The sequence below is a fragment of the Phyllobates terribilis genome, unplaced genomic scaffold (assembly GCF_046119375.1).
Source record: "Phyllobates terribilis strain yellow unplaced genomic scaffold, ASM4611937v1 Scaffold_8__6_contigs__length_399053987, whole genome shotgun sequence".
Lineage (NCBI taxonomy): Eukaryota > Metazoa > Chordata > Amphibia > Anura > Dendrobatidae > Phyllobates > Phyllobates terribilis.
In genome coordinates, this window is record NW_027362768.1 from 319,761,507 (window position 1) to 319,785,399 (window position 23,893).

Below are 23,893 nucleotides of genomic sequence, written 5' to 3' on the forward strand. Positions count from 1 at the left end.
GAGGCTTTGGAGAGCTATATGGGGAGGCTGGGGAGAGCCATGTTGGGAGGCTGGGGAGAGCAATGCTGGGGCTGGGTAGAGCAATGAGGGGAGGCTGGAAAGAGCAATGATTGGGTTGGGAGAGCAATGATGGGGTTGGGGAGAGCAATGATGGGGTTGGGGAGAGCAATGAGGGGAGGCTGGGGAGAGCAATGAGGGGAGGCTGGGGAGAGCAATGTGGGGAGGCTGAGGAGAGAAATGTGGAGAAGCTGGGGAGAGCAATTAGGGGAGGCTGGGGAGAGTAATGTGGGGAGGCTGGGGAGAGCAATGCTGGGGCTGAGGAGAGCAATTATGGGGCTGGGAAGAGCAATGAGAGGAGGCTGGGGAGAGCAATGTGGGGAGGCTGGAGAGAGCAATGTGGGGAGGCTGGGGAGAACAATGCAGGGAGGCTGTGGAGAGCAATGCTGGGGCTCTAGAGAGCAATGCTAGGGCTGGGTAGAGCAATGCAGGGGCTGGGGAGAGCAATGAGGGGAGGCTGGGGAGAGCAACGATCTGAGGCTATGGAGAGCGAGGCTGGAGAGAGCAATGCTGGGGCTGGGGAGAGCAATGATGGGGCTGGTGAGAACAATGCTGGGGTTGGAGAGAGCAATGATGGGGAGAACAATGATGAGGATGTGTATGGGGAGAGCAATGATGGGATGGTGGGGAATGGGAGCGCAATGATGAGGATGGTGGGGATGGGGAGAGCAATGACGGGGGTGCTGGGAGAGAGCAATGATGGAGGTGCAGGGAGAGAGCAATGATGGGGGTCTCTTTGCTTGTACTGTAAATCCTAGTATATTTTCCGTGTGCACATAGCCTTACAGTTAATTGGAGAGAGTCACAGAGACTGAATAATTTATATTATTGGCCGGTGAAGATTATAGTTAATGGGGGGGGCACAGTGCTGCTTATCACTTTATATTTTGATTACTAAGTGGCTAATAGTATATTAATGCAGGGGTACATATATGCATTCAGGGGCACAATGTGGGGGAGACACATGGATATATGTGACCTTGTTATTTTCTAGGCTGGAGATCATCATGACAAGACGAGTCGTGGCTTGGAGATGTGGACATGAAGGTCTGACCAGATGGAGAAGAAGAATCAGAAACCTACTCTGATCAGAGGATACGTCAGCGGTAAGTGCCTGGATGTAAATATTATTCTGTATCTGCGCTGTGTGACTTGGAGTGATAATGTTATCTGTAAAATCCCTTAGGCTGCATTCTCACATTTGTGTAAAATGTTTGTGTGCAGCCAAATTTTTTTATCCGATGGTTCACGGACTCAAACAGTTTTATAGATCCATTCACACATCCATGAAAATCACGGATCTGAGAATGAGATCTGTGAATGTCAGTGAATGTCCTGTTCTAATTTTGAAGATCAGAATAGGACATGCTCAATGCATCTGTAAAAGCGGGCATCACACCAACACGGCACACAGATGCAGGATTGTAGCAATATTATGTATAATATACTCCCTTAGTATATAGTGTACTCACTTATTATGTATAGCTCCATCCTTAGTTATATAGTTTCCTCTTTTATTATGTATTACACCCTCTTTTATTACCTACCATCCTCTCTAGCTATATATGGCTCTTACTATATAGCTTCCTCTGCTGTTATGTACAGTGCTGTCCCTTATATAGCGTATTCTTGTTATTTTTGGCAGTCACAGCGCCCTCTTTTATTACATAGTCCTCTCTTGTTAGATATAAAATGACTGCTGATGGAGCAGCCGGTGACCAGAAGACCAGTTCATCAGCTCCTCCATTAGAAAAGAAGCTTTCCCGTGCTCCATCAGCCGTCAATATATTATATATCTAACAAGAGAGGACAGTATGTAATAAAGAACAGGGCACTATAGATAATGCGATATGTAAGGGACGGTGCTGTATAACAAGAGAGGGCACTGTGTAATAAGGGACAGCAATATACATAATAAAGGAGGCTATGTAAGAGGTATATATGTGTGTGTGGCTATATATACATATGTAGCTTTGTCGCCATAAAAGGTGGGGGGGCTCAGACACATTTTATGCACAGGGGCCCCAAGCAATCAGTGTCCGCCCCTGAGCAGAGGGGCAAATGCCCCCCAGGCCCGTCCACTAGCAGAGGTTTTGGGCCGCCCGGCCGCAGCTATCTCTTCAATGCTGCCGCGGGCCGCAGCCAATCTCCTATGCACATGCCCTCCCATCCGAGGGCACGCGGCCTGCTGGGAGGGCGCGCGGCCTGCTGGGAGAGCACGCGGCCTGCTGGGAGGGAGCATGGCACGCACAGAGGAGAGTGGCCACGATGATTGTGAAAAGGGGATGGACAGCGCGTGGGCCCACAGGTAGGACTGCGTTATATGAAGACACCAGATCAGCGTTGGAATGGCAGAAGTGAGTATTTATTTATTATTTTAATCTGGGGCCATGTAAACTACATGCAGAGCCATGCGGGGCCATGTATACTGTGTGCAGCGCCATGCTGAGCCATGTATACTGTGTGCAGCGCCATGCAGGGCCATGTATACTGTGTGCAGTGCCATGTGGGGCCATTTATATGTGTCACCTCTGGCCTGGATGCCACAAATATAATAAAGCTGTGTCTGAGAGCAAGGGGGAGGTTCTCTAGTCAGGGACAATTAGCATGCAGCACCTCCTGTCCCAGGCCAGTAGGGGGAGCAGGCTGCCCCTATAAAAGCTGGAACTGGGGGCAGGGTTAGAGAGTTCTGGACGACCTGTCTCTGGATTGAGAGGTGTCCCAGAGAAGGGAGAGCCAGTTCAGCTGTAGCTGAGGAGGTCGTGTGACAGCAGAGGAGCCACGAGCCAGGGACGGAAGGCGAGGAGAGCCTGTCCTGGCAGATAGAGAAACTAATCTACCTGACTTTGGTGTCTGAGGCTGTGAGGATTCCAAGTCCTACAGCAGATAACCAGTCCGCAGGGGATTGCATGTTCCTTGGCCTAAGAAGCCCGGAGGCTCCGCCACAGCAGAAGGGACCAGCAAAGCCGTACCAGGCCGGGAGTAGAAAGGGACCCAAGTTGCAAGCCATACGGGCGAGAAGACACGGCAAGCTCAGGACCGTGGGCTATTACACCACGAGGAGGGAAATAGCCAGAAAGAGTGCAGAGAGCACGGTAGGCCTACACCCTCACCCTGACCAGGGCCAGCTTCCCACTTGTTCTCAGACATCCAGGTCCCCTCCTAGCCGGGACTGTTTTTGGGTTGTCTCACCTGTTCTAATAAAGACCCTGAACTGTTTAAGAGGCCTCCACTTCCTGACTATTGCGGTTGGGATCATCCCCTCCATCATCATCTATAAACTGCCCTGGGGCCCTACTCCTCCGGTGGGGAGTTGTACTATTCAGTGCTGCACATTTACATCTGCCCCAGCGGTCTGCACTGCAGTGGCGGTTAGCACTGACCACAATCCACGGGTGGCGTAGTCGGACATTGCTAAACATATAGAAGACTGCCACTGGTCTGACCACCTTGAGCCACGGACCGGGTTGCCACTACTACCCCCATCGTTGCCCTGTTGCCCGGCTCCGAGTGCCCCACGGCCCAGGGGGCGAGTCATATACTGCGTGGAGCGCCATGTATACAGTACGGAGCACTATGCGGGGGCCCATTATTCTGCATGGAGGACTATGTGGGGCCCATTATACTGTATGGAGGACTATGTGGGGCCATTATTCTGCATGGAGGACTATGTGAGGCCCATTATTCTGTATTGAGGACTATGTGGGGCCATTATTCTGTATGGAGGGCTATATGGGGGCCGTTATACTGCATGGTGGACTACGTGGGGCCCATTATTCTGTATCGAGGGCTATGTGAGACCAATTATTCTGTATGGAGGACTATGTGGGGTCCATTATACTGCATGGAGGACTATGTGACTATGTGGGGCCCATTATTCTGTATCCCAGCACATTAACCCCCGAAATTGAAGTCGATCACAGCATTGCGGGAGCAAGGGGGAGGTAAGCGCCGATGCTTACCTCCTCTCCAGTGTCCCGCGCTGTCTATGTTGGGTCTCGAATGTTGTCATGGTGACCCGATGTCATCATGACAACATCCGGGTCACCAGGAGGTAAGAAGCTACTTTTCTCATGCGCAGTGCGCGACCAAAGTAACTTCTGCATGCAGCGCTGACAGGTTGTATACAGAATAGAGATGCTGCTGGATCCAGCGAAAAAAAGTGAAAGTCCCATAGTGGGACAATATGTAAAAGTAAGAAAAGTCTCAGAAAGTGAAAAAAATATATAAAAAATTTTAAAAATACAAAAAAATGAAAAAAATAATAAAAAAAAATAAAAATATACTGTACCCATAAATAAATATTATTGTGAAAAAAACAAAAAAAAAATAAAAGTACACATATTTGGTATCGCCGTGTCCGTAATAACCTGACCTATAAAACTGTCTCACTAGTGAACCCCTTGAGTGAACATGGAAAAAAAAAAAAAACATAAAACGGTGCTTTATCATCATACCGCCAAACAAAAAATGGAATAAAACACGATCAGAAAGACAAATGTAAATAAAAATGGTACCGCTGAAAACGTCATCTTGTCCTGCAAAAAACAAGCCGCTATACGGCTCCATCAGCCGAAAAATAAAAAAGTTATAGCTCTCAGAATAAAGCGATCCAAAAAAAATAATTTCTTCTATAAAATAGTTTTTATTGTGTAAAAGCCCCAAAACACAAAAAAAAGATATAAATGCGGTACCGCTGTAAACGTACTGACCAGAAGAATAAAGCTGCCTTATCAATTTTACCACACACAGAACGGCATAAAAAAAAGCCCAAAAAAACAATTCATGAATTGTTGGTTTTTGTTTATTCTGCCTCCCAAAAATTGGAATAGAAAGCGATCAAAAAAGTCACGTGCCTGAAAATGGTACCAATAAAAACGTCAACTTATCCCGCAAAAAACAAGCTGTCACATGACTCTGTCGGCCAAAATATGGAAAATTTATAGCTCTCAAAGTACATTGATGTAAAATCTAGTCTTTGCAGAAAAAAGGGGTTTTTAATGTGTGACAGCTGTCAATCATATAAAAACCTATGTGAATCTGGCATCGCTGTAATCGCACCGCCCCGAAGAATAAAGTTGTCTAATCTCTTATACCGCACGAGGAAAGGCGTAAAAAATAAACTCTAGGCTTAGGGTTGTGCTAAGGTTGGGGTTGTGCTAGGGTTAGGGTTGTGCTAGGGTTAGGGTTGTGCTAGGTTTAGGGTTGTGCTAGGGTTAGGGTTGTGCTAGGGTTAGGGTTGGGCTAGGGTTAGGGTTGGGCTAGGGTTGGGCTAGGGTTACGGTTGGGCTAAGGTTAGGGTTGAGCTAGGGTTGGGTTAGGGTTAGGGTTGGGCTAGGGTTACGGTTGGACTAGGGTTAGGGTTGGGCTAGGGTTAGGGTTGTGCTAGGGTTAGGGTTGTGCTAGGGTTGGAATTTTTTCAAAAGCAAATTTAAAAAAATTATGATGATATGGTGACTAGTGTTGAACGCAAGTGCTCGCTACATGAGTTTGCATCGGGTGCTCGGGTATGCTCGAGTATCGCGGGTGCTAGAGTGACATGCTTGCGTTTCTGCCCCATACGCTTTGCGGCCAAAAAAAACTGGCGTGGATTGCCTGCCATGCACGAGCGATCCCGCATGTTTTTTTTGGGTGTCTAATAATCGTGAAACATGCAAGGCGGGGACTCGAGCATGTCACTCGAGCAGCCGCAATACATGGTGCATATCCGCTTACCCGATGCAAACTCAAGTAGTGAGCACTTGCGCTCAAGACTAATGACAACTTATTCAATATGATGACCTAATGTTATCAATTTCTGTGTCGTACCTCTGGACTCTAAATGTTCATTATACCCCTTGATAAAATCCTTGAGGGGTCTAGTTTCCAAAATGGGGTCACTTGTGGGGGGTTTCTACTATTTAGGTGCATCAGGGGCTCTCCAAATGCGACATGGCGTCCGCTCTCAATTCCAGCCAATTTTGCATTCAAAAAGTCACACAGTGCTCCCTCCCTTCTGAACCCTGCCGTGCGCCCAAACAGTCTATTTTCCCCACATATGGGGTATCGGCGTACTCAGGAGAAATTACACAACAAATGGTAAGGCACAATTTCTACATTTCTGTTTTTTTTTCAGTCAGAGTGCAGAGTGTACTTTAATGATAAAAAAAATAATGAACTTTTTAGAATTTACCAAATGGCTGCAATGAAACAAAGAGTGAAAAATTTAAAAGGGTCTGAATACTTTCTGTACCCACTCTAAAGGTATAAATATAAAAAAAAATCTGAAAATATAAAAAAAAGACCAACCCTAAACCATTGTTTTCTCTGTCTCCATTTTGAATACTGAATGATAATTATAATCTACCTTGATTACATTTCTTATCCATGTCTTACTGGATAGTGAACTATTTGGAATTGTAATATTTGCTGCACATTCTGCATAAGTTTATAAAAAAAGAGAAAAGAAAACACATTGATTTTTTTACATTTATTATTGACAAAAGTATAGACACAAGTTATTTTTTTGCCTTCAAGAAATGTTTTGATGATCTTTTCCATAGATTTTCTCACATATACTTGATGACAATCTCTGATAAAATAGTTGATAGTAGATGGTGTCACAATCTGGAAATAAAAAGAGATAGTGATAAATATGTGTGTCCTTACTGGATGACTGAATGTAAAGAAATGGATTAGTACAAGGTATAGTGGGCTGCATTTAAATGAATGTCCTGGTGTGACGACACAGAATTTTTTCTTAATTAGGCCAGATGTATTTTTCAATAGGTCAGGAGACATAGGCCATTGTTCACATGAGCTTGAACATTGACTCTTGAATTGATGTTTGTTGCAGCTTATTGTCCTGCTATCCTTGGAGGACAGGGATGCAGGGTAATTGAACAATCCATGTTTGATAATACGTTGATTGCTCATTGTATAAGTCCATGCAGCTTGTTGACCTGCAAGCATTGAATGACAAACTGTGCAGATTGATTGAATACTTGAACAATGAGAGTTGACCTCATCCCACCTTCCCCCTGACCTATGGATGATAGCCTGGAAGACAGATGTCACCTGGCCCTATGGAGACGTGTGGAGAAGCCAGGTTGGAGCTATCAGGTCACCTGGCCCCATGGAGACATTTGGAGAAGCCAGGTTGTGACAATCAGATCACCTGGCCACATACCTCAATGGACTGTCAGCTTCCTAAACTTGTCATTACCTCCTTTCTGTGGGTGCCCGCCAAAAGCAGGGTGCCACTGGTGGGGGTAGTCGGCCCTGGAAGCCCAGAAGTCACAGCTGCTCTAATCCTAGCGAGCCAGCGGAAGAGTGAGAGGCTATGTGCGCACGATCAGGATTTGAAGCAGAAATTTCCTGTATGTTTCTGCATCTCCCTGGCAGGAAAAATGCATGCGGAAATTCTGCTCAGTTTTTATGTGTTTTTGACTCATTTTTTATGCGATTTTTGAAGCGTTTATTGAAGCGTTTTTGTACATCAATGAATGCTTTTTGGAGCTAAATAAAGTTATTTGGTGGGACATTGCTTAAACCTTTGGATTAGCGTCAGAACTGGGGTGAGTATATAATTTAAATTTTAAAGAATGTGTCTGTTGTAGTTCAAAAAAAGTGTTTACGCTGTGTCTGTGTGTTTATTTAACTCTTTACTTTAAGTTAATTAGGTTAGGTCATGAAAAGGTCTGAATGACACCTTGTCATAACCAAACAAAAGAGCTAGCTGTCAGCTGATCCCATACACCCAATTTTCATTAGCATTTCTATTCACGTAATTTATGTGGCAGCTGTGAGTTGGTATTTTTAGCCTGGGAAGGTGCCATTTGCAAACATGGTCCCTGGCCATTATTAACAGTTCACAGCTGTTTCATTAGCCACTACGTCCCCCCGATCAGCACTTAGCACTTTGCACGCAGCATATTTTTGTTGCTTCCAAAATGCTGTGTTCTAATGCCGCACTTTTGTTGTCAGTACATGTGAATCCACAGCATATAATGACAATTCAATCAGTCAAAATCTGCAGTGGAGACTAGTGTGTCCACTACAGAAATTGACATGCTGCGGGTGAGTTTGGGTACATGGCCATGGACAGGAGCCGCTGCGGGTTTGATGATGCGTGTTTATACACTCCCTGACAGAAGTTATGTCGCTTATCCATGTTATGTAAATAAAAGCTTATAACCTGACGTTAAATTCATCCATTGGTTTTATAAATTACTCTTTTGAAAGCTGAAACCCTCCCAAATTTGGTGTAGGTTAAGAAAATAAATTGGCATCAATGCTGAAATATTGATCATTTAATGAACACAGAATGGTCAGATTTTGGCAAGACAAAAGTTTTGTTGCCTGGTCATATAATCCTAGTTTACATCCTCACCAGTGCTCAGTAAATGATCGGTTAATTAGTGGGTGTGTATAAAAAGAAACCCAGCACCCCAGACCTTCACTTGAACTGCAACTTGAGCTCTGACAAGATGCCAAAAATCCACCATGCGACCAAAGCCTTGATTATCAAGAGGCTGAAGACCAGATCCATTGCAGAGGTGGCTGACACCTTTAATGTGTCTCAGCATCAAGTACAAAGAATTAAAAAAAATTTTTAAGAGACTGGAGATGTGTTTGACAAGCCCAGGTCCGTCAGACCCCGCAAGACAACTGCTCAGGAGGAACGTTTGTTAGTTAGAAAATCCAAAGCAAGCCCCTCTTCCACTGCAGCAGAGCTCCAACAGGCCTGGTCACCTCAAGTCCCTGTGTCAACTAGAACAGTTTGTAGGATTCTGTCTCGAAGTGGCCTCCTTGGTCGAATCAGTGCCCAGAAGCCAGCACTAAACAAAAGGCAAATAAAAAAACGTGGCATTTGCAAAGTCCCACAGCCTGCTAAACAGATGGACTCAGGAAAAGTGGCAGAAGGTGGATTTCTCTGATGAATCTTCAGTAGAATTACACCACAGCCACCGCAAATACTGCAGGACACCTACTGGAGCCCGTATGGATCCAAAATACACCCAGAAAACAGTTAAATTTGGTGGTGGAAAGATCATGGTCTGGGGTTACATTCAGTATGGGGGTGTGCGAAACATTTGCAAGATGGAAGGCAATATCAATAGCCTAAAATATCAAGAAGTATTAACTACCTCTTACATTCCAAATCATAAAAGGGGTCAAATTCTGCAGCAGGATGGTGCTCCATCTCATACATCCATCTCTACAACAAAGGTCCTCCAGGCGAAAAAGATCAAGGTGCTCAAGGACTGGCCAGCCCAGTCACCAGACATGAACATCATTGAGTATGTTTGGGGTAGGATGAAATAGGAAGCTTGGAAGACAAAACCAAAGAATCTAGATGAACTCTGGGAGGCATGTAAGACTGCATTCTTTGCTATTCCTGATGATTTCATTAATAAATTGCATGAATCATTGTTGAACCGCATGGATGCAGTCCTTCAAGCTCATGGAAGTCACACAAAATATTAAATATGACTCTAATAGCACCACAACTTCATTCACCAATGTTATGCGACATATATTTGTATTTTAAGATAATTATTTGTTTGAATATCACATTACTTTCTGTGGGTGACAAAACTTTTGTCTTACCAAAATCTGACCATTCTGTGTTCATTAAATGATCAATATTTCAGCATTGATGCCAATTTATGTTCTTAACCTATACCAAATTTGGGAGGGTTTCAGCTTTCAAAAGAGTAATTTATAAAACCAATGGATGAATTTAACGTCAGGTTATAAGCTTTTATTTACATAACATGGATAAGCGACATAACTTCTGTCAGGGAGTGTACAGCATCAAACCTGCAGCGTCCAGATGTTCCAGCACATTGGATGGGATCTCTAGAAATCCCATGTCCATTATGCGTGCATCTGAGGCTGTAGATTGCCCGTGGAAACTGAAATGCAGCGTGTCTTTCAGGACCGCATCATGTCAAATTCTCTTGCTGAGTCGCTAGTGGCTGCAACAGAAATTTGACCACTAGAATGTATTGAATGCGGTAAATCTGCATGGTCTAGTGAACACATGTGGATTTACCTGCGTTCAATAGTTTTGGACGCAGCAAAAAATATGCGTCCAAAGCGCTGCTACATCCGGATCGTGGGCGCAGAGCCTAAAATGTAAAAAAAAAATGGCGTGGGCTCCCGCATCATTTTTATAACCAGCAGAGGGAAAGTCGACTGCTGGGGGCTGATATTAGTAGCAGCGGAAGGGGCCACTAGCCAACAAAGTTCCCTGGCTATTAATATCAGCCCACAGCTGTATGTTTAGCCTTTACTGGCTAGATTACAGAAAAAAATTGATGTGGGGTCCCCCTATGAAATCTAATCAGCAAAGGCTAAACAGACAGCTGTGGGCTGATATTAATAGCCAGGGAAGGGGCCATGGATCCGGGCCCCCTCCACTGCTACTAATATCACCCCTCAGCAGTCCCAGAAATGGCGCATCCATAAGATGCGCCAAATGTGGCGCTTAAGCTCTGCTCTTCCCACTGCCGAGTAGTGGTGGCGAGTGGGGTAATGGGGTTGGAGTTCACGTCAGCCCTGTATTGGCAGCTGACGTGAAGCCCAGGTTAGTAATAGAGGGCGTCTATAAGACACCCCCATTATTAACCGCGTAGTAAAATGGTCGCCGCTTTTTCAATAAAAGACACGGCCAGAATAAAGTATTTTAATGAAATAAAAAACTCACGGTTCTAAAAAAAATTTTTATTACCCTCTCAGTCCCCGAATTCCTCAATCTCCTGAAAAAAACATAAAATAACAAACAACCAAATCCCTCACCTGTCCGCCGTCAATGACGCAGTCCACGATCACCGCCGAGTGTCTCACGGCGATCTGGGTCACTTCTACAGCTGTGACATCAGAAATCACTGATGTCACTGCTGTAGAAGCCAGCAATGTACACTGACAGGGGTGTAAAATCACTCCTGTCAGAGTACATGCTGCTGGAGTGAGGTCACTGGGGTTGATCAGCTGAAGATCAGCTGATCAGCCTCAGTGAACTTACCATCATGGGAGCATCCATCAGAATGTTCCCATGGTGAGGTCACGTGAGCATCAGCTGATTGGTCACACGACCGATCAGCTGATCGCTGACGTCACCGCCGGTCCTGGCAGCTCAGTACACTGCTGGGAGCAAGCGCGCTCTCGCAGTGTACCGCTAGCCGCCGGGAGCATCGGATCGCCGCCGGGGACCAGGAGGACACTGGGGGCCGCCGGACAGGTGAGTATAAGGTTTTTTTTTTTAATTTTTACTTTTTTTTTCCTTTCTTTTAACAGCGGGCACGCTGGCTCTGCTGGGGAGAACTACTGCACCCCTCAGCAGCGCCGCTCTCGCTGTTATCAGTGGGAGCAGTGGTTGGATGAGAGGAGCAGTAGTCCTACTCTCCTGACCCGAGTACCATGCGCACCACTTTTCCGGCGCAAATTCGCGTCCATTGGCTTTAATTGAAACGCAGCAAATCTGCAGGTATAGATATTATACGTGCGTGTTTGCTGCGGTTCAGTGCAAGTCAATGGGCAAAAATTCACGGAGGAAACGCCCGAACAATGGCCATGCTGCGTTTTTTTCCGCAATGGTAATCCTGAGCGGAAATTTCCGCATCCTGTGCACAGCACATCAGGATTACCATTGCTGCAGCTGGCAGACCTATTAGCAAGCATTTTCACAGCGCTTCCGCAGCTGGAAAACAGCTGTGAAAACGCATCAAAAACGCTTTATGAGCACTTAACCAGACTCTGTAACTTGCTGGGACTGTTCTATAAGTTATTGTCTGTTCGTGATTCAATAAAGTATTGCTACACTGTGTTACCCTCACCCTGTATTGTCTGAATAGTATTCTGCCCACAGGGAAGGAGTGCGATCGTTCAGTGAGATGAGCCCTGATCCATGCGGTCTTTCTAAAGACAGCCGGGCCAGCAGATGAGAGCACCCACAGACTCTCGTGTCTCCACACCTGGTTATCAGAGAGAAGCTATAGGGGGGCAGAGGTGGAAGTCACACCCGGGAAATGAACCTGAAGAGATCCAAAGCCAATGTAACTAAAAAGACATCAATATTATAAATGACACAAGATGGGTGGGGGCCCTGTTACAGATCCTGCATTAGAGCCGGATACTGTCCTCAGGTTTCTGGGTACAGTGGTAGAACCTCATCCGAAGATCTGTCTCAGTGCGGTTTTCAAAGACAGTTTGCAGTCTCTTAAATATAATAGAAACTGATTCCTGGTCTGCAGCTGGCCAGGTTTCAACTTCTCGCTCTGTGGCACCAGCCAATTGTCCCAGCACAACAGCGGCTCTCTGTTTACCAGTCATTGAGTACATGTCCAATACTCCGCATATTTTTCTTTTGAACCCAGACAGGGTGTCTGGTTTGCCGACATACTGGGGAAGCCATTTCGCTCCGGGGACGTACGGCAGGGCCATGGGTATCACTGGAGTCATGACCCCTGCTGGTGGGGCGGCCGCTCTGGCCTGAGCAGCGCCGGGCGCGAGTTGGGCATCGAGAGCGTTAACCGGTGCTCCGGCGTTTTGCTGGTCGTCAGCCATGGTTGCGCCCCTCCAGTAAACCGTAGCCTACCTTCTTTGCTTTTATCGGGTAGGCCGCAGCTCCGCAGATCACGGTCTCCTTGCAGGACCTGACGTTCCCTGGTGCGGCATCAGAGCGTGAGGCGGGGCTTGGGCGTCGCGCGCTACCAATGGTCACGGCTCTCTGGTTCCCGCATTTACGCCCCTCTTCTTCCCGCGCGGCGATGCGGTAATGGCGGCGATCTTCACCACAGTTCAAATACGGCACACAGTACCCAGTGGCAACGGGCACGAAATCCTGTTCGGGACGCCAGGAAGAGTATGACTCGCCCAGGGGGATATGGGGGACTCGGTACCCGTGCCTTTACCTTCTTGGGATGTCCCGGTGGTCGGCTCCCGGGCCCATACCCTGGGGTCACTCTTAAAAAGGGGTTGTTGCTTAAAGGGATGATAAACGTTTTTTTTTCATGACGCCACCTGTGGTTCCTGGTAATGGGTATTAGCGCTGCTGCTGAACTCAGGGGGTGATGGGATGGCAGCTGAGATGTTTCTGCTCCCCACAGGCAGAGCGGGCCACAGGGGATTCGCTTCAGTACCTTTACTGGTGTAAACGGCAGGTATGGTCCAGGGTACTTAGTAGGAAGGGTGCACTTCTGGACTCTCCCCAGTGAGCGGGTAGTAGGCCTCCTGATCCGTTTCTTCCTCTCTCTCTGAAGCTCCTGACCAGCCTGGAACTAGGCCTAGCTTCTGTACTGTTTCACTCTCTCATCTGTCTGCTTGGTAGTAAGAACTTTTCTCTGGCTACCACTATCCCTGGACGCTGGGGCCTTCGTGGTTCCTAGTTCTGTAGATGATTGTAGCTTCAGGTTGACCAGGGGACTGGAATCCTCCTGGTACATTGGTTATTCCTACTGGGCGTAGAGGACCCTGTAGGCGCGGACCCGGTGTCCGGCTTGTGTTCTGGGGTGAGCTTAAGATGCTCCTCTGCCCCCTTAACTCCTCTCTCCTCTCCTTGCCTCCGGCCACGCTCTAGGCCCTCCGGCTTCAGCATGTGCTTTAGGCCTTGGCTTGCCCTCAGCACAGCAGCTCAACAGGTGCTGCCTCTTCACTGATCTCAAGTGCCAGCACACTCTCCCTACCTAACTCCACCCTCCAGTATATATATCCCTAACAGGGCTCCCTCTGGTGGTATGAGGTGGAAGAGTGGAGGTGTCTGTGTGTACTAAGGGCCTCTTGTGGAGAAGTCCATCCATGCACCCTTTTGGGTCCTGTGGTACCTGTGTGTAGCAGGGTGCCACATTCCCCCCTAGTACAACTCAGTACTCCTGGACTGAAGCATTTTTTTTTTTTGTAAATAGGTCACAAAACAATTAGGATAACAATAACACATATCAAAGTTACAGTGAGTCCCATAACCAGGTGTCCATCTCACTGGTGAAGGGGCAACATGAGCAGTAAGAGGGACCCGTCCGAAAACCCTCAATGTAGGCCCTGGGCGTGGCTACAGGGCATAAGTGATCCAGGTGTTGGACCACGTCTTCAGCCACACCAAACGGGTTTTTGTTCAGTGGTCTCTTAATATAAAACCAATAGGGGGCACTTTAATAAGTGCAACTATTTATAATGGACAGTTTTCAGCTGCTCACAGTCCTCAGCCTGCAAGTCTTTATATCCTTTACGGGTAACTAAATGCACACATATAACTTTTCCAGTTCACACAAACAATGCTATACCCTTCTGGGTAGCTATTTACACTGTAGGCATTTTGTGCCTCACTCCCTAGAGTGGTGGCCAAAAGTATTGGCACCCCTGCAATTCTGTCAGATAATACTCAGTTTCTTCCTGAAAACGATTGCAATCACAAATTCTTTGGTATTATTATCTTCATTTAATTTGTCTTGAATGAAAAAACACAAAAAGAATTGTCCTAAAGCCAAATTGGATATAATTCCACACCAAACCTAAAAAAGGGGGTGAACAAAAGTACTGGCACTGTTTGAAAAATCATGTGATGCTTCTCTCTAATTCGTGTAATTAACAGCACCTGTAACTTACCTGTGGCACCTAACAGGTGTTGGCAATAACTAAATCACACTTGCAGCCAGTTAACATGGATTAAAGTTGACTCAACCTCTGTCCTGTGTCCTTGTGTGTACCACATTGAGCATGGAGAAAAGAAAGAAGACCAAAGAACTGTCTGAGGACTTGAGAAACCAAATTGTGAGGAAGCATGAGCAATCTCAAGGCTACAAGTCCTTCTCCAAAGACCTGAATGTTCCTGTGTCTTCCGTGCGCAGTGTCATCAAGAAGTTTAAAGCCCATGGCACTGTGGCTAACCTCCCTAGATGTGGACGGAAAAGAAAAATAGATGAGAGATTTCAACGCAAGATTGTGCGGATGGTGGATAAAGAACCTCGACTAACATCCAAACAAGTTCAAGCTGCCTGCCCTGCAGTCCGAGGGTACAACAGTGTCAACCCGTACTATCCATCGGCGTCTGAATGAAAAGGGACTGTATGGTAGGATACCCAGGAAGACCCCACTTCTTACCCCGAGACATAAAAAAGCCAGGCTGGAGTTTGCCAAAACTTACCTGAGAAACCCTAAAATGTTTTGGAAGAATGTTCTCTGGTCAGATGAGACAAAAGTAGAGCTTTTTGGGAAAAAGCATCAACATAGAGTGTACAGGAAAAAAAAGAGGCATTCAAAGAAAAGAACACGGTCCCTACAGTCAAACATGGCGGAGGTTCCCTGATGTTTTGGGGTTGCTTTGCTGCCTCTGGCACTGGACTGCTTGACCGTGTGCATGGCATTATGAAGTCTGAAGACTACCAACAAATTTTGCAGGATAATGTAGGGCCCAGTGTGAGAAAGCTGGGTCTCCCTCAGAGGTCATGGGTCTTCCAGCAGGACAATGACCCAAAACACTCTTCCAAAAGCACTATAAAATGGTTTTAGAGAAAGCACTGGAGACTTCTAAGGTGGCCAGCAATGAGTCCAGACCTGAATCCCATAGAACACCTGTGGAGAGATCTCAAAATGGCAGTTTGGAGAAGGCACCCTTCAAATATCAGGGACCTGGAGCAGTTTGCCAAAGAAGAATGGTCTACAATTCCAGCAGAGCATTGTAAAAAACTCATCGATGGTTACCGGAAGCGGTTGTTCGCAGTTATTTTGGCTAAAGGTTGTGCAACCTTACATAGGCTGAGGGTGCCAATACTTTTGTCTGGCTAATTTTTGGAGTTTTGTGTGAAATGATCAATGATATCAAGTATAGGCTGAGGGTGCCAATACTTTTGTCTGGCCAATTTTTGGAGTTTTGTGTGAAATGATCAACGATTTGATTTTTGCTTCATTCTCTTTTGTGTTTTTTCCTTGCAAGCAATTTAAATGAAGATAATAATACCAAAGAATTTGTGATTGCAATCATTTTCAAGAAGAAACTGAGTATTATCTGACAGAATTGCAGGGGTGCCAATACTTTTGGCCACCACTGTATACCTGGTAGGGATTTGGTCTTGTGTGCTGCGTGTGGATCTACGTAGCACTGGGGTGATACTGGTTTCTGTGCATGCACTATCCGCTAACCTATCAGGTCTACGTGCGGGTAAGTTATAGAACTGCCTCAACATCTCTACAGGACTTGCAAGTGCACTGTTTACTGGACCCTCAGGTTCTGCTTCAACTGGTGATCCTTCTCTTACTGGGGACTCTTCCTGTTCCTGAGCAGGTTCTTCCAGGCCGCTCACAGGTTCTTCTTGTGGTGGAGGTTCTTCTGGTGACTGACAGAAGTGTATCACTGGTATGATAACTGCTCCATCGATTTGACGCCAGTCAGCAGGGAAGTCTCCTAGAACTGTATGAACTACATCTTCCTTGGGTTTTCCCGGTATTATAACAGGTACTTCCTCCTTCCGTGTCTTCAGTAGACCTGGGCACAATTTCAAGTGGTCTCTTGAGACTGTTGTGGTGGTCCTACCTCCATCCTTGCTGATCAGGCAGGTTTTGGTGTTGCCAAATCCGGAATTTAACACTGTGTAGGGCTCTCTTTCCCTCTGGTCATCGAGCTTGTGACCCCTTCTTTTCCGATTTAGCACTATTTCTCCGGGTGCCAAGGGTTCTGCTGGTGCATGCTTGTTATATTGGTCTTCTTGTCATTCTCTTACTTTGTTTAGGCTGTCTTCAACACAGGCCTGTACTTTCCTGTACTGCTCTTGCCGATTTGTGTCTCAATCTTCAGTGGACATATCAGCAGCAGGTTCTACCACTCTGAGTTCCAGGTCCATGCGCAATTTTCTGGGTCTTGCTCTCATAAGGTACGCTAGGGTACAGTTAGTAGAACTCACAGGTATGTGGTTATACAGGTCCACCAGATCAGGTAGTTTGTCTGGCCACTGGTTACTTTCTTCCAAAGGTAGGGTTTTTAACAGGTCAATGACGATGTTATTCATTTTCTCACACATACCGTTGGTTTGAGGATGATATGGTGTAGTCTGGATCTTCTTACATCCATACAGGTGACAGAATTCTTTAAACAGCTCAGCTTCAAAGGCAGGGCCTTGATCTGTTAGCACCTTGTCCGGGTATCCATGGGGCCTGCAGAAGTAGGTTTGGAATGTTCTTGCTGCAGTGTCTGCTGTCAGATCCTTGACAGGGGCTACCACCAGGAACCGGGAATAGTGATCCACCATGGTCAGGGCATAGGAATAGCCTGATCTGCTGGGCGACAGTTTGACGTGATCCAGAGCGACAATCTCCAGGGGTTGGGTTGTTTTGATGAACTGCAAGGGTGCTTTCTGACTTCCGTAGTCTTTCTTCTGAGGCTACAGGGCCCACAATTCCGGCACCACCTTTCTATGGAACTCCGCATTCCAACCCAATAGAACCGGTCCTTCAGCAGGGTTTCCAGCTTCTTCCAGCCAAAATAACCTGCTTGGTCATGGTAGGCCTCTAGCACCATCTGGATATCCGTCCTGGGCACTACAATCTGCCACACCATTTCATGGGTTCTAGGGTTGACATACCTCCTGCACAGCTTTTCTCTGTAGATGAACAGCCGGCTTCTCTCATTCCACAGGTGTTTGGCTTGTGGAGGAGCATCCTTCTCCAGGTGAGAACCTTCTTGGGTTATCAGTCCTTTGATGAGGCTGATAACCGGGTCACTGTCCTGGGTCTCCTTCCAGCTGTGATGAGGTAGAGGGTTTGGCGTCCTACCATGACATCTTCTGGAGGCGTGCTGCTCGTGGACCATTCCATTTCTGTGGAAAGCATGTAGTTCAATTTCTTTGAGATCATCCACTTCATCCTCGGTGTCCGACTGATGGAGCATTCTTGACAGGGCATCGGCATTGGTGTTCTTGTGACCTGCCCGGTACCTGATAGTGAACCGGTAATTAAACAATCTGGCCACCCAACACTGTTCCTTGGCTCCCAACCCGGCTGTCTCCAGGTGTGTCAAGGGGTTATTGTCGGTAAAGACTGTAAATTTAGTTGAGGCTAGGTAATGTTTGAATCTTTCAGTGATAGCCCAGACCAAGGCCAGGAACTGCAGCTTGAAGGAGCTGTAATTCTCCGGGTTCCTCTCAGTAGGGCGAAGCTTCCTACTGGCATAGGCGATTACCTTTTCTCTGCCGTTTTGCTTCTGGGACAACACAGCTCCCAGTCCCTCATTGCTGGCGTCTGTGTATAACAGGAAAGGTTGGCTGTAGTCGGGGTAAGCCAGGATTTCCTCACCAGTTAGGGCTTCCTTCATTAACGCAAAGGACTCAGCCTGTTCTTTGCCCTACTGGAATGGGGGACTTTTACCTATTTTGGACTGTCCTACTAGGAGATCTTGTAAAGGTGCTGCCTTTTTGGTGTAGTCCTTAATGAACCTCCTGTAGTACCCGACCAGTCCCAGATATTGGTGTACTTCTTTGATGTTCCTTGGTTCAGGCCACTTCTGGATGGCAGTGACCTTCTCCGGGTCTGGTGCTACCCCCTCTGATCTGACTACGTGTCCCAGGTAAGGAACCTTCCGTTTGAGCAGGTGGCACTTGGAAGGTTTTAGTTTCATCCCATACCGGGACAATGCCTCAAATACCTCTGCCAGGTGCTTTAGATGGTCTTCATACGTCCTCGAGTACACGATAACGTCATCCAGGTATAGCAGCACTGTCTCAAAGTTCCGGTGTCCCAAGCAACACTCCATCAACCTCTGGAACGTTCCGGGTGCGTTGCAGAGTCCAAATGGCATGCTGTTGAATTCGCATAATGCCATCGGGGTGGTGAAGGCTTTCTTCTCCCAGTCTTCCTCAGCAACAGAGACTTGCCAGTACCCGCTAGTGAGATCCAATGTGGAGAAATAATTGGCAGATTTTAGTGCAGCCAGGGATTCCTTTATACGGGGCAAAGGGTATGCATCCTTCTGTGTTATTCGATTAATTTGTCTATAATCTACACACATCCTCATGCTACCGTCCTTCTTTCCGACCAGGACCAGGGGAGCTGCTCAGGGGCTACAGCTATCCCTTACTACCCCTGCCTTTTTCATGTCATGCAACATTTCTTTTGCTTTTTGGTAATGTGCTGGTGGTATGGGTCTGTAACGCTCCTTAATGGGTGGATGGTTACCTGTGGGTATGTGGTGTTGTACCCCTTTGACCCTTCCAAAATCAAGTGCGTGTTTACTAAACACCTGTTCATATTCCTGAACCACTCTGTAGACACCGTGTTTTTGATGGACAGAAGTGGCGTCAGTTCCAACATGGAGCTGTTGACACCATTCCACCAGCTGGGTTTTGGAGTCATTGTCCTCCACCGTATCTGGTGGGGTCAAGGATTCCACTGTGTGTATGGCATTATTCTTCACAGTATACAGTCTGGCAACAGTGGCGTATCTTGGCAATTTGACTTCCTCCTCCCCTTTATTTAGGAGGCGTACGGGTACCCTCCCATTGCGCACATCAACTACCCCTCTAGCAGTTAGGAGTGTAGGTCTGTGCTCTGAGTTAACGGGCTCTACTACCGCCTGGTAGTCCTGTCACTTGAGCCCTATTGTTGCCCTACACCAAATCAGCATTTCGCTTAGTGGGGGAATCACAATGGGTATCGTGTCTGTCACCCGTACATTACCAATCTCACCACCTGTTAGTTTTACCTGTTGCTGGTACAGGAGGACGCGAATTTCCTTCTGGAGCACCTTACTCTGCCCTGGTCTGGCAGTGTCAGCAATCTGTTGGAGTAAGAACAACACTTCTCCCAAACAGTTTTCAACAACATTTGTACCAAGTATCATATATGGGTTTGTATCACCAGGGTTAGACTCTATTACAATCAGTCCTTGGTCCTTTAGTTCCACTCTTCCGACCTTCACTGTCATGTCCTTAACCCCGACTAGGTTAAGAGGAAGGCCATTGGAGGCATACACAGAGAGGTTTGGGTCTGGCGGGTGAAGTTCATCTATGGACCAGTACCTTTTGTAGAGGACATCAGGTATGATGGTTACCTGTGACCCAGTGTCCAGGAGTGCTGGTGTTGCTATGCCGCCGTCCAGCACGATGGACAGGAAAGGCCTTCCTTCTACAAACCGGTTGTACCAGCTTGATGGGCCTGGTTGATCTACTACTTGGTGTCGGCCCTTGGCCCCAGGGTTTGACCGTTTAAAGGACAGGTCTGTGTGGTGTGGCCTGCCTTGTGGCAACGGCAGCAAATGAGTTCACCTGGAGGGCGAGGTCGGTCGTTGATCTTCCCACGGGGTGGCGTTGTCCTCCTTCTTCTCCTCATCCAGGGGACATCCTCAGGACTGTCGGCGAGTAGGTTCCTTCCATCCGGCTCGGGCTCCGTCTGTAGCTGCAGGGCATTCAGGACAGTGGTCAGAGCTTTACTTAGCTGACGCACTTCAGAGCGCAGGCTGTCCAGCTCGCTAGGTGACGCTGTTTGCACTTTTGCCTCAGCCGCTAATGAAGGGGCAGTGAGTGCTGTGGGCATTGGGGTGGCCACACCCTGGTAACGCTGGACAGCAGTATCTGATGTTTCCAGGGGCTAAAGGCCCTTAATAGCCATGTCCTTCAGGGCGTCAAAGGTGGCATTTGGATGATCTAAGGCCCACCACCGAACAGTTCTGCTCTCCTCCTGGGACCTTAACCCCCGGATGAATTGTTCTATCAGCATTTTGTCCTCATCATGTATGCTGGCTGGACTAACCTGTTTCAGGGCCCGCAGGGCCTCTTGTAAACGCCAGTCATAGTCCCGGATACTGTCCTCAGGTTTCTGGGTACAGTGGTAGAACCTCATCCGAAGATCTGTCTCAGTGCGGTTTTCAAAGACAGTTTGCAGTATCTGAAATATAATAGGTACTGATTCCTGGTCTGCGGCTGGCCAGGTTTCAACTTCCCACTCTGCGGCACCAGCCAATTGTCCCAGCACAACAGCGGCTCTCTGTTTACCAGTCATTGAGTTCATGTCCAATACACCGCATATTTTTCTTTTGATTCCAGACAGGGTGTCTGGTTTGCCGTCATACTGGGGAAGCCATTTCGCTCCGGGGACGTGCGGCATGGCCATGGGTATCACTGGAGTCATGACCCCTGCTGGTGGGGCGGCCGCTCCGGCCTGAGCAGTGCCGGGCGTGAGTTGAGTATCGAGAGCATTAACCGATGCTCCGGCGTTTTTCTGGTCGTCGGCCATGGTTGCATCCCCCAGTAAACCGTAGCCTACCTTCTTTGCTTTTATCGGGTAGGCTGCAGCTCCGCAGATCGCGGTCTCCTTCCAGGACCTGACGCTCCCTGGTGTGGCGGCAGAGCGCGAGGTGGGGCTTGGGCGTCGCGCGCTACCAACGGTCACGCCTCTCTGGTTCCCGCGATTACGCCCCTCTTCTTCCCACGCGGCGACGTGGTAATGGCGGCGATGTTCACCACAGTTCAAACACAGTTTAAATACGGCACACAGTACCCAGTGGCAACGGGCACGAAATCCTGTTTGTGACGCCAGGAAGAGTATCACCCAGGGGGATATGGGGGACTCGGTACCCGGGCCTTTACATTCTTGGGATGTCACGGCGGTCGGCTCCCGGGCCCGTACCCTGGAGTCACTCTTAAAAAAGGGTTGTTGCTTGAAGGGATGATAAACGGTTTTGTCTCATGACGCCACCTGTGGTTCCTGGTAATGGGTACCAGCGCTGCTGAAGACCTCCGGGGGTGATGGGATGGCAGCTGAGATGTTTCTTCTCCCCACAGGCGGAGCGGGCCCCGGGGCAGGGTTGATGGAAGGGATGCAGGTGAGCGGTGGCCCAGCCGGGTCAGGGGAGAATAACAGGCACGCACACAGGGGATTCGCTTCAGTACCTTTACTTGTGTAAATGGCAGGTATAGTCCAGGGTTCTTAGTAGGAAGGGTGCACTTCTGGACTCTCCCCAGTGAGTGGGTAGTAGGCCTCCTGATCCGTTTCTTCCTCTCTCTCTGAAGCTCCTGACCAGCCTGGAACTAGGCCTAGCTTCTGTACTGTTTCACTCTCTCACCTGTCTGCTTGGTAGTTAGAACTTTTCTCTGGCTACCACTATGCCTGGACGCTGGGGCCTTCATGGTTCCTAGTTCTGTAGATGATTGTAGCTTCAGGTTGAGCAGGGGTCTGGAATCCTCCTGGTATACTGGTTATTCCTATTGGGCGTATAGGACCCTGTAGGCGCGGACCCGGTGTCCGGCTTGTGTTCTGGGGTGAGCTTAAGATGCTCCTCTGCCCACTTAACTCCTCTCTCCTCTCCTTGCCTCCGGCCATGCTCTAGGCCCTCCGGCTTCAGCATGTGCTTTAGGCCTTGGCTTGCCCTCAGCACAGCAGCTCAACAGGTGCTGCCTCTTCACTGATCTCAAGTGCCAGCACACTCTCCCTACTTAACTCCACCCTCCAGTATATATATCCCTAACAGGGCTCCCTCTGGTGGTATGAGGTGGAAGAGTGGAGGTGTCTGTGTGTACTAAGGGCCTCTTGTGGAGAAGTCCGCCCATGCACCCTTTTGGGTTCTGTGGTACCTGTATGTAGCAGAGTGCCACACTAACACCTGCATCCAACACATTCCACTTCGGTGGGGGCAGGGCGAGATTGCTCCTAAGGGAGAGCACAGTCCCTGGTCCTTAGCTGGAGGGTGGAACCATGTAGTGGGTGTGGGTGGAGGATGTACTTCAGGGGAGCACAGGAAAGGAAGTGATATAAAAGAGGGAACCATCTTGGGAAGACAGGTCAGTCAGAGGAGGAGAGTGTGTGGAGCAGGAGCTCAGCAGGAGCTCTGCTCAGGGAGGAGGGCCTAGTGAGAGGCCCAGGAGGTGAGACCAACTGAGGTGAGGAGCAGGAAAGAAGGCTCCAGGAGGAACGATGGGATCCTAGGGGTACGGGCAGAACTGGAGGCCACCCGTACGCCCGAATCTACCAGGACGTGGAAGGATCAAGCCGCAGAGGGGACCGGCCCCTAACTTGTGAGAATTGCAACGTTCAGCTAGAAACCAGAGGCTTCTGTACTTTTAGGGTGCAGTTGCCACAGCCACAATTACATCGCCGAAAAGGTGGCCACAGAGGGTCCAGGGGACTGCAGGTCGCCCGACAAGACCCGAGGCTACCGGCTTGGGACACTGATTGTGAGGCGCAGGGCAGGAGGGTGAGAGCCAGCACAGGAAGATGACTGAGAAAGGCACACAGAAGGGGATCCCGTTAAGTGCTCTTGAATTACCTGAGGGATTGCTGAACCCCTCCCTGAGTAAGCACAGGAAGACGTGAGAAGTTACACCGGTACCAGTAACTTGGATTGCAACAACTGTGAGTAAACTCTGAAGACTGCACCCCACTGTCTCCGTGAATTACTGCTGCGCCATCACTCTCTGCACTACACCGTAACATCCATAACAACTCAGCACAGCCCTGGAGCTAAGCTCTACCTGTGGAGAGCTAAACCAACTCTGCTGCATTAAACACCAGCTCTAGAGGACCTGCTCCGCAGCGGCAGCTCCATTTAGCCGCATACCACAGGTGGCGTCACAAACTGTATATAAAAACTATAAATCCCCTGTAAATAATATTCCCCTTTTGATTGACCACCCTGGGTCATGGACTGGGTCACCGCCACTGTGACATCTCCCCTAGCAATGACCGGCCCGGCGCCGAGTACCCCGCGGCCCAGGGGGCGCGTCATCTTTGGCGTCACGAACAGGATATGAACCCACCCGTTATCATCGGGTATTGTGCGCCTAGAGACTGTGTTTGATACTGAATGTGGCGCCCGCCCAAGAAGAACGGGCGCCATTATGTGCGTTATCAAGGACAACATAGAACCTCACATCGT